Source organism: Papio anubis, chromosome 14 (genome assembly GCF_008728515.1).
Source record: "Papio anubis isolate 15944 chromosome 14, Panubis1.0, whole genome shotgun sequence".
In the NCBI taxonomy this organism is placed as follows: Eukaryota; Metazoa; Chordata; class Mammalia; order Primates; family Cercopithecidae; genus Papio; species Papio anubis.
The window spans coordinates 99946247-99958283 of NC_044989.1; positions in this window are offsets into that span (position 1 = coordinate 99946247).

Sequence of the window (12037 nt, forward strand, 5' to 3'; positions counted from 1 at the left end):
TAGCAGCTAGCAGGACCCCCACATTGGCTCCGTGACTGGTAGGGTGAGGGCTATTATGGTGGGAAAGGCCAAATGGAAGCCATTAGAGCTGCCTCTACCTACAAAACAGTAAACCAAAACAAATCAAAAACAATATAGCATCCCTGTAGGGACTGTGGAGATTAGCGCTACCATCACGGACTTGAAATATGCAGTGTGGTGATTCCCACCACATCTCCATTCAACTCTCCCATTTGGCCTGTGCAGAAGACAGATGGATCTTGAAGAATTACAGAGGATTATCATAAGCTTAACCAAGTGGTGACTCCAGTTATAGCTACTGTACCAGATGTGTTTTCATTGCTTGAGCAAATTAATACATCTACTGGTACCCGGTATGCAGCCATTGACTTGGCAAATTCCTTTTTCTCCATTCTTGTCCATAAGGCTCACCAGAAGCAATTTGCCTTCAGCTGGCAAAGCCAGCAATATACCTTTGCTGTCCTACCTCAGGGGTGTATCAACTGTACAGCTTTGTGTCAAAATCTTATTTGGAGAGATCTTGATGACTTTTCACTTCTACAAGATATCACACTATTCCATTACACTGATGACATGCTGATTGGATCCAGTGAGCAAGAAGTAGCAAACACTGTGGACTTATTTGTGGGACATTTTCATGCCAGAGGATGGGAAATAAACCTGACTAAAATTCAGGGAGCTTCTACCTCAGTAGAATTTCTGGGGGTTCAGTGGTGCAAGGCCTGTCAAGATATTCCTGTCAAGATAAGGTGAGGATAAGTTGCTTCATTTGGTCCATTCTATGACCAAGAAAGAGGCAAACACCTGTTTGGATTTTGGAGGCAACACATTCCTCACTTGGATGTGTTACTCTGGCCCATTTATCAAGTGACCGAAAGGCTGTCAGTTTTGAGTAGGATGCATAACAGAAGGCGGCTCTGCAACAGGTCCAGGCTGCTATGCAGCTGCTCTGCCACTTGGGCCATATGACCCAGCAGATCCAAAGGTGCTTGAGGTGTCAGTGGCAAATAGGAATGCTTTTTGGAGCCTCTGGCAGGCTCCAATAGGTGAATCACAGCACAGGCCTCTAGGACTTTGGAGCAAGGCCCTGCCATCTTCAGCAAACAACTATTCTCCTTTTGAGAGATAGCTCTTAGTCTATTACTGGGCTTTGGTGAAGACTGAACATTTGACTATGGATCATCAAGTCACCAATGTGACCCGAACTGCCTATCATGAACGGGGTGTTTTCTGACCCATCTAGCCATAAAGTGGGTCATGTACAGCAGCATTCCATCATCCAATGGAAGTGGCATACATGTGATCGGGCTTGAGCAGGTCCTGAAGGCAAAAGTAAGTTACATGAGGAAGTGGCTCAAGTGCCCATGGTCTCCACTCCTGCCACCTGCCTTCTCTCCCCCAGCCTGCACCGATGGTCTCATGGGGAGTTCCCTGTCATCATCTGACAGAGGCAGGGAAGAGTAGGGCCTGTTCACAGATGGTTCTACACGATAGGCAGGCACCACCTGAAAGTTGTCAGCTGCAGCCCTACAGCCCCTTTCTAGAACATCCCTGAAGGACAGGCGAAGGGAAACCTCCTCAGTGGGCAGAACTTCAGCAATGCACCTGGTTGTGCACCTTACATGGAAGGAGAAATGGCCAGATGTGCCGTTACATATGGATTCATGGGCTGTAGCCAATGGTATGGCTGGATGGTCAGGGACTTGGAAGAAGCATGATTGGAAAATTGGTGACAAAGAACTTTGTGGAAGAGGTATGTGGATGGACCTCGCTGAGTCATCAAAAACTGTGAAGATATTAGTGTCCCATGTGAGTGCTTGTCAACGGGTGACCTCAGCAGAAGAGGATTTTAAAAATCAAGTGGATAGGATGATTTGTTCTGTGAACATCACTCAGCCTCTTTCCCCTGTCACTCCTGTCATTGCCCAGTGGGCCATGAACAAAGTGGTCATGGTGGCAGGGATGGAGATTACACGCGGACTGTGCAACATGGACTTCCATTCACTAAGGCTGACCTGTTCATGGCCACTGCTGTGTGCCAGGAGCAGAGACCAACACTGAGCCCTCAATATGGCACCATTCCTCAGGGTGATCAGCCAGCTACCTGGCAGCAGGTTGATTATATTGGACCTCTTCCATCATGGAAAGGGAAGAGTTTTGTCCTCACTGCAACAGACACTTACTCCAGATATGGATTTGTCTATCCTGAAAGCAATGCTTCTGCCAAGACTACCATCCGTGAACTCACAGAATCCCCTATCCCCCGTCATGGTATTCCACACAGCATTGCCTCTGACCAAGGCACTCTCTTTATGGCTAAACAAGTGCAGCCGTGGGCTCATGCTCATGGAATTCACTGGCCTTACCATGCTCCCCATCATCCTGAAGCAGCTGGATTGATAGAAGGCCTTTTGAAATCACAATTACAACAGCAGCCAGGTGACAGTACTTTGCAGGTCTGGGGCAAAGTTCTCCAGAAAGCTGCATATGCCCTAAATCAGTGTCCAATATATGGTACTCTTTCTCCCATAGCCAGGATTCATGGGTCCAGGAATCAAGGGATGGATGTGGAAGTGGCACTACTCGCCATCACCCCTAGTGATGCACTAGCAAAATGTTTGCTTCCTGTTCCGGCAACATTACGTTCTGCTGGCCTAGAGGTCTTAGCTCCAGAGGGAGGAACACTGCCACCAGGAGACACAACAACAATCCCATTACACTGGAAGTTAAGATTGCCACCTGGACACTTTGGGCTCCTCCTACCTTTAAGTCAACAGGCTATGAAGGGAGTTACCATGTTGGCTGGGATGACATGCCCTGTGACTAAGGTCAATGGGAAACTACAACAGCCCAGTTCAGGCAGGACTACAAATGGCCCAGACCCTTCAGGAGTGAAGATTTGGGTCACTCCACCAGGGAAAAAAACCACAACCTGCTGAGGTGCTTGCTGAAGGCAAAGGGAACATAGAATGGGTAGTAGAAGAAGGTAGTCATCAACACCAACTATAACCACGTGACCAGCTGCAGAAACCGGGACTGTAATTGTCATGAGTATTTCCTCCTTCTTTTGTTTAAAACAGGTTTGTGCATGTATACACTTGTACTAAGAAAATGTCTTCATTTTATTTTCTTTTTCTTTTCTCATATGACATAGGATTTATTGACTTCATATCAGCATTTAAGTATTGTTAACTTTACGTAGTCGTATTTGGGTTATGGATTGGTGCGTTTCCGGTTGTATGAAGGATAGTTGTATTATGTTAGGCATAAATATGACCTTATTAGTGTCTTTATTTGAAGATTATGTATGATCTCAGGAGATGTGTATGGGTTCAACTTGACAAGTGGTAGACTTGTGATGGTTAATACCGAGTGTCAACTTGATTGGATTGAAGGATACAAAGTATTGATCCTGGGTGTGTCTGTGAGGGTGTTGCCAAAAAAATTAACATTTGAGTCACTGGGCTGGGGAAAGTAGATCCACCCTTAATCTGGTGGGCACAATCTAATCAGTTGCCAGCGAATATAAAGCAGGCAGACAAACGTGAACATGAGAGACTGGCCTCTCAGCCTACATCTTTCTCCCAGGCTGGATGCTTCCTGCCCTTGAACACTGGACTCCAAGGTCTTCACTTTTGGGACTTGGACTGGATCTCCTTGCTCCTCAGCTTGCAGAAAGCCTATTGCGGGACCTCGTGATCATGTAAGTTAATACCTAATAAACTCATAGTTTATTGGTCACAAGAGAAATGTAGGCAGCTGATAATTTGTTACATATATATATACACACACACATATATTTACACATAAATACATATATTTATACATATGTTTAAATATATATATTTATTTATGTGTAAATATATATATTTATTTATATGTGTAAATATATATATTTATATACGTGTAAATATATATATGTGTAAATATATATATTTATACATGTATTTATACACATACACGTGTGTGTATAAATACGTGTGTGTGTGTATATATACACATATGTGTATAAATAATATGTGTGTGTGTGTGTGTATATATATTTTGTTGTTGTTGTTGTTCTGTCTCTCTAGAAAACCCTGGCTAATACAAGCACCCTAGCCCACGCTGACTGATTCAGCTGAGAAGTGCCATACACCCTTGAAGTCCAAGAGTCAACACATAAGAAACTGTGTAAGGTTTAATGGCTTCAGTGTTGGCTTTATTCCTCCACTGTAGTGATTGTTCCAAGTGGGAGATTAGCAGTTAGTGCACAGACTCTGTAGCCCTCAAAATACAGATTCAGAAAGCTCATTTTACAGCTCACATTAATACACCTGCTTTGTGTTCCCGAATCCCACTTCATCCTTCCACCCCTGAGACATCAATATTGTGGCAGAGTGTCTAGCCCTACCCTCAAAACAGTACATAAAATTGTTATTCGATCACTTCTTTCTACATTAGCAACAAATTAATGATAATGAATTTAACCTTCCATGCTGCCTCCTACCCCTCTGTACTTCATTGTTGAGAAACGGGGAAATGCAAACAGAAGACAAATGTAGGCGGCTGACAATGTGTATGAAGTTGAGCAGGCTGGATTTAAAATCATGGGTTTTAGAAACATGAATGTAAGCTTTTATTTCCATTCTCTATATATAGCTCAATAAAATAGAGGGAAACTGTGTATTCAGGTAAACATTTAGCTTTCTTTTAAGAGCAATATATAAAATATTAATCTACTGCTCCTTTCCTGATTGTTGCCCAGAATTTCCCCAGGTGTTGCTCTTCTTGATGGACCTGCTGGCCTCTGTAGACCCTGGAGAAGCAGCAGGTGGCTTGGCATTGGCTTAGAAAAGAAAATATGCAACACAATATTAAATGGGACTTTTCTGGTAGTCTTGGCAGAGACCCCAAAGGTGAATATAGTATGGAGACAATCACCTCCTGCATTCTCAGAAGAGAAGCCAGACATCTGTATTCATTTTTCTATTCTTGCTGTAATAGGTCACCACCAATTTACCAGTTTAAAGCAACACAAATTTATTATCTCATTTATACCTCCCACCCCAAACCGGGATAGGAAAGTAAATCATTATCTTGTTTTTATCATTTTTTTAATGTATGTACAGTTCACATTTATTTTAGTGTTTAATATTATAAGTGTTTTGGTCTTTATTTAGAAGTTTGGTGATGTTTTTATGACCAAAACCATGCCATAGGAACCTAACTCTTGTTTAGGTTCAATTAGCCTAAAAATTGATATCCTTATAAATACAGAGTTTTGCTTAAAGTCAGTTTCCAAAAATCTATGGATGATGTTAAGTGAAGACTTACTGTCCTTGGACTGACAGATAGTGATGACTAAACTGTGTGGGGCCCTGGCAAGGCAGTGAAAATGTTAATAAAGAAAGTGTCCCAGAGGGAAGGTTTCTGCTGAGTCCTGAAGAATACTGACCAGGAAAATGCATGGGGAACCAAACTGTCATCTATGTTGGGCCAGAGACACTCACTGTCTGAGAGGCTGTATTCACATGGTGAGAGAGAGAGTAGGTGGCAGGGCTGAAATTTCATTGTTTGGACCCTTGACTGAGCTAGAGAAAAATATTCCAGTTAGATTGGACTGGGTTATCAAATCCTCACCTTAAATAGATTGGCCATATTGAACCCAAAATAACATTATGAAGACATGCAAAAACAACTCTCTACTACACTTGCGATGGCCAAGGTAAGCCTCCGGACATTCCCAGTAAGTAATCCCTGGGAAGTATTATAGCATATTAGCCCCTCCACAGAGACAAGCTGGTGTTGCTCTGTTGCCTCCTGCGGGGCGGAGTCCCTTCTGGCATATGTGTCCAGCACGTTCTACAGCACTGCTTCCTGACAATATGCTCTGCTGAGTTCTGCACACTTCACTTCAAGTCCACAAAATATGTGGGTGCGTAACAGTTGCTCCCAGGTTCTCCCACAGGAGCTAATGCTTAATAGATATCTAGTCAGTAGTTAGTTCTTTTTGCACAAAGAACTAATTACTGACTAAGAACATTCAGCTGCCAAACTGGAGATTTTTTTCATTTGAGGCATCCCACCACCAAAGAAATCGTTGACCTCTGCTTTCGCCAGAATCAGATGTCTTGTCTATTGCCTGAAGGGCTATTTGCTAATCGTACAGACACTGGAGGAGAATTATTTGTCTCCCTAGCTTATTTATGTGTTAGGTTAAGATACTGGATATGGGCTGGGCGCGGTGGCTCAAGCCTGTAATCCCAGCACTTTGGGAGGCCGAGACGGGCGGATCACGAGGTCAGGAGATGGAGACCATCCTGGCTAACATGGTGAAACCCCGTCTCTACTAAAAAAATACAAAAAACTAGCCGGGCGAGGTGGTGGGCGCCTGTAGTCCCAGCTACTTGGGAGGCTGAGGCAGGAGAATGGCATAAATCCGGGAGGCAGAGCTTGCAGTGAGCTGAGATCTGGCCACTGCACTCCAGCCTGGGCGACAGAGTGAGACTCCGTCTCAAAAAAAAAAAAAAAAAAAAAAGATACTGGATATGCTCTGGACAAAGCTAGATTACTAATTTCTTCTTAGGAAACTGGTAGGTTGTGTTATTAATTGAAATAAACACCACCTTTTCTGGTGGGAAGGTAAGATATCTTCAAACCATTGACATCAGGTTTAGCCATATGAATTAGAATGCCTCTCCCTACAAAAGGATTATCCATTTTTGATTCAACGACATCAGTCATGGCCATATGACTTCCTTTGGCCAAGAAAATGTCAGAGTAAGTGGCATGTGACACCGTGGAGCAAAAGCTTTAAAATTTCATTTGAGGCTCTGTCACGGTCTCATTATTTTCTGCCATGAAATAGGCAATATTCCAGACAGGAGCTGCTGCTTTATCCTGGGTACAAGAAACGTAGCTGACTTGTACCAGATGAGTAGCACGACCCAAAAACTAACCTAGATTTTTATAAGCCACAAAGACTTGGAGCATGTTTGTTGCTACCACATAACTTAGCCTAAGCTGACTGATGCAGTACTTGAGCCCTGAGGTCAGCTGTAAATCTGATGATGACTAGAGAGCTCGATTCTCAGAATATATATCTCACTGAAGATATGAAACACTGAGTTGATCAAACTTTGTAATATGGCCTACAGAAAAGGAATTTCTGGGATACACCTGCACAATTTGACATTGCTAGTTGATGCTACCATTGAGCCTCAGCCTGTCCCCTGGGCTCTGTGAGGAATCGGATAAAGAAGTTCAATTTCTACAAGTGACGGCAAACCAGGCCCTTCAGATACTCTATTAGTAAAATGTTGTCATGTTTACATTCAGCCAAATATTATTCAAAATTCAGACACTATAATTCAGACTTTCCACAATGCACTGGGGCTTCTTCCTGAGTTGGGAATGATGCAAAGAAAGAATGCACCCAGCTCTAATAGAACGTGTTCATCAACAATATTTCAAAGATCCTTTTTGCATTATTTTAAGATTATTACCATAAAGATAAAGATTCTCTGTTACATCCATTTACTTCCATTTAAATATATGCAGCCTCCTTTTAAAATTTATGGAACCCCCTTTTTTTTTTTTTTTTTTTTTGGATGGAGTCTCGCTCTGCCGCCCAGGCTGGAGTGCAGTGGCCGGATCTCAGCTCACTGCAAGCTCCGCCTCCCAGGTTTACGCCATTCTCCTGCCTCAGCCTCCCGAGTAGCTGGGACTACAGGCGCCCACCACCGCGACCGGCTAGTTTTTTGTATTTTTTAGTAGAGACGGGGTTTCACCGTGTTAGCCAGGATGGTCTCGATCTCCTGACCTCGTGATCCACCCGTCTCGGCCTCCCAAAGTGCTGGGATTACAGGCTTGAGCCACCGCGCCCGGCCAAGGAACCCCCTTTTTAGGGATAATTATCTCTAAGGTCAGAATCCACTATTCAGATAGTAGGACTATTATGTTTAATCCTACCTAACTGAGCGGGTCCTAAGAACACATATTCAATAATACTAAGCTATTAAAACACATCACAAACCAAAAAATATTAAATATGTATCTAATGAAATAATGTTTTTAAAGAATTTAGTTTGGAGAATGTGTCTCTATAATCACACATGCATAAAATATTTAAAATTTCTGACATTTAAGTTATAATTGTTTATATAATACCTATTCTATTACAATTTGAAGAATTATAAAAGCCTGGAACATTCCTGTCTGCTTTCTTCTTTGTTTTCACCATAGAAATGCTGTATTATTTTCCTTCAGACTGGAAGCAGAAATTATACAACTTTTAAAATAAACAATGCTATGTGACCACCGAGAAGAATGGATCTCACAGAGTTTGGCTGCAAGAAGTTGACAACAGCTTTATAGACAATCTTATGTCCAATCTTGTAATTGATTCCTTACTTAAAAATTATCAACCCGTTGGCTAGAAAATTTAACTTTTTTATTTTCTTTGTTATTTGTTTCCATTTGAAATGGAAATGAACCATAATGTATCCCTTTATGTATCCAAAGAGCTTCATTAGTATTGATCTGAGATGTCTGGTGAAACAAATCCTCACTGCCGCTTATTACCATGGAGGTGTGATCCTGATCAAGTTTCTTAACCCATTTGGGGTTCTTAGCAGTAGCATGGGCTATAGTAACTCCCTTATGAAATGGTAGTGACAAGTAAAGAAGTAATCTCACGTAAAGCACAGCCCGGTGCCTCGTGCATCGTACATCAATATTAGCTTTTACTACTATTATTGCAGCTGCTTTTATTGCTGTTGCTATTTTTCTCAGTATTTATTCCTAATAATTATCCCTAAGATGTTTCAAAGAGAAAGTAGACAATGGGAGGCGTGGAAAAGAGATATGCTTTACTCTTAGCCAGGGTGTATCCATTCCTAGGCAACAGCAAAAGCGTCTCTGATTGCCTGCCATGTACTTTCCAGATGTTCTCCTGGTTATTTGTCAATTTCCCTGTGAGGACACTATCCCTGAGGTAAATGAGGAATCTTGCCTACATCGACAAAGATCTTAAATGGGAGAATGCAAGAATTTGACTCTCTACCTTCAAAATCCCAGCCCTTTTACCATCACAAAGAGCTTCCAGGCAGACTCTTACTAAAGAACCACAAAAAAGGAGTAGCACAGCCTAGTTTGGGATTTTTAAAACCTTCAGTTTGTTGTACAGTCAACATTTTCAGGTTGTAAATTACAAGGAGAGACAAAAAGGAATAACACAGCAGATTTGTATTGCCTGTGTCCTATGAAGTCTTGTAAAATTAAAGAATAATATTTTAAAAAGGAATGTTGTTATAAAAACAGCATGTCCAACATCGATGTTAGTTACTGTGCTAAGTGATAACAACTGAGGAATATCTCTTCAGAATACTGAAACTTTTATTATCACTTCTCAGCCTTCTGGCTAAGATCAGGTGTAAAATTATGTTTTAAAATTATTCAAAAATGTCCACTAATATTCAGTCTGTTTAAAGCTTTTCAGTGGAAAATGGAACTCTGAGCTCCCTTGAACTTGAATCCTCTTTGAACACAGCCTGTTGCATGAATGGCTAATTTGTACTAATTATTCTCTTCTAGCCTCTCTGTTAATGTGCAATGTCCTGAAAGAGTAAAAGTTTTTAAAATGAATTAATTTACATACAAAAGCAGTGGCCTTGAAATTAAAAAGAATAATGTCAAAAGAACAAGAATACAAATAAACAATGAATTTCAAAGCAGCAACAGACAAACCTGAACAAGAACTTCCATGAGGGAATCATGAACTACGGAATGAAGCCACCTGTCCTTCTTCACTCTCGCGGGCATCTGTGGCTACCCATCTTCAAGACTGCCCACCCACCTGTCGTCCCAAACTGTCCTTTTCTCTCCTTGCGTTGTGTCCTCTAGGCACCAGGAATCTACAAAGCCAGGATCGTCCCAGCACCAGGACCGTCCCAGGACTGTGCACCAAATACCAAAACAGGGCAGCCCTTCTCCAGCCAACTCCTCCCTACCTGGATGCCAGTGAAGTTTAGTCTTGGGTGAATCCACAGTGATCAAAGAAATAGTCCTTCAGGGTTTAACCACTTCTTGTCAAAATTGCCTGATAATATGCACTTCTTTGTTACGTAAACGAAAGACCTGTGGCAATGGAAGCTTTTCCTGTCATTGTTACTGCTGTTTTTTTGTTTTTTTAAGAGTTTCAAGGGATAAATTTCCCTGACTGGGGAAAGGGTACTTTAGGCAGTGGTTTGTTTATGTCACTTCGGGACATCAGAGTCATAGGCATTCTTTTTTTTTTTTTCAACTTTTACTTTAAATTCAGGGAGTACAGGTGCAGATTTGTTACCTGGATGTATTGCGTGATGCTGAGAATTGGGGTATGGATGATCCCATCACCCAGGTACCGAACATAACACCCAAGAGGCAGTTTCTCAGCCTCTGCCCCCATCTCTAGCATTCTTAACTATGTGCCAAAGCACTGAACCTAACAGCATAGCTGGAGACAGCTCTATTGCCGAGATCACCTAGACTGGACTAAGCTGATTATTTTTATTTACCCCTTGTGATGGGCTGAATTATGTCCCCCAAAAATCAAACATTGAAGTCCTAACTCTCAGCAACCCAGAATCTGACTGTATTTGTAGGTAGCGACTTTAAAGAGGTAATGAAGTTAAAATGCGATGATAGAATGAGCCCCACTCCAGTGTGATTGGTGTCATTGTAAGGAGGAGATTAGGACACAGACCCACACAGAGGAAAGACTATGGAAAGACACAGGGAGAAGGCGGCATCTACAAGGATCAAGAAACCAACCCTGCTGACACCATGATCTTGGACTCCTGGCCTCCAAAATTATGAAAAAATAAATTTCTGTTGTCTACACCACCCAGTTGGTGGCACTTTGTTATAGCACCCCCGTCAAACACTTTTCTTTGAGCGATTCCAATAAAAGAATGTTTTCTAAACCCAAATCCCTAAAGCTAATATTTATCGGATGCTTACAGTGTGCTAAGAGACTCACAGCGGTATCTCTGTACCTGGATATCTACATGTGTAAATCAAGAATATTAATCATACCAGCATTGTTGTATGTTGTAGTGAGTGAGGACTGCATCGGTCTATTTTAGCTGCTGGGTTCCATCATTAACCTTTAAACTTCACAGCAGCCTTGCAAGGTATTTTTGTCCCCATTTTACAGAAGACAACAGCAAGGTCCAGGTTCTCCTAACAAAAGCGATGGGAAAACTAAAACTCGTGCCTTTCTCCCAAGTATTTAAACACCATCACATGTCACTTAACCACAGGAATACATGCTGCAAAATACATTGTGGGGCAATTTTATTGCTGTGCAAACATCATAGAGTGTGCTTACACAGACCTAGATGGTACAGCCCGCTACACACTGAGGCTCTATGGTCTGGCCTATTGCTCCTGGGCTACAAACCTGCACAGCATGCTTCTGTACCGAATACTGTAGGCAACTGTAACACAATAGTAAGCAATATGTATCTAAACATAGAAAAAATAGCAAAAATATGGTATAAAAGATTTTTTTCAAATGATTCTCCTGTATAGGGCACTTACCATTCATGGAGCTTGACGGTCTGAAAGTTGCTCTGGGTGAGTCAGTGAGTGAGGACTAAATGCGAAGCCCTAGGACATTACTGTACACTGCTGTAGACTTTAGAAACACTGGATACTTAGGCTACACTAAATTTATTTTGAAATTTCTTTCTTTCATAATAAATTAACCTTAACTTACTATAACTCTTTACTTTATAAATTTTTTAATTTTTCACTTTTCGACTCTTGTAATAACATTTAGCTTAAAATGCAAACACATTGTAGATATAGAATATCATTATTCTATAAATAATGATATAGAATATCATTATTCTATAAACTAGTTTCTATTTGTTTTTTACCTTTTACACTTTTTTTAAAAAATTAAGATCCACATACAATGTGCCTAGGCCTACACAGGGTCAGGATCTCGGGATTGTCAATATCACTGTCTTTCACCTCCACATCTTGT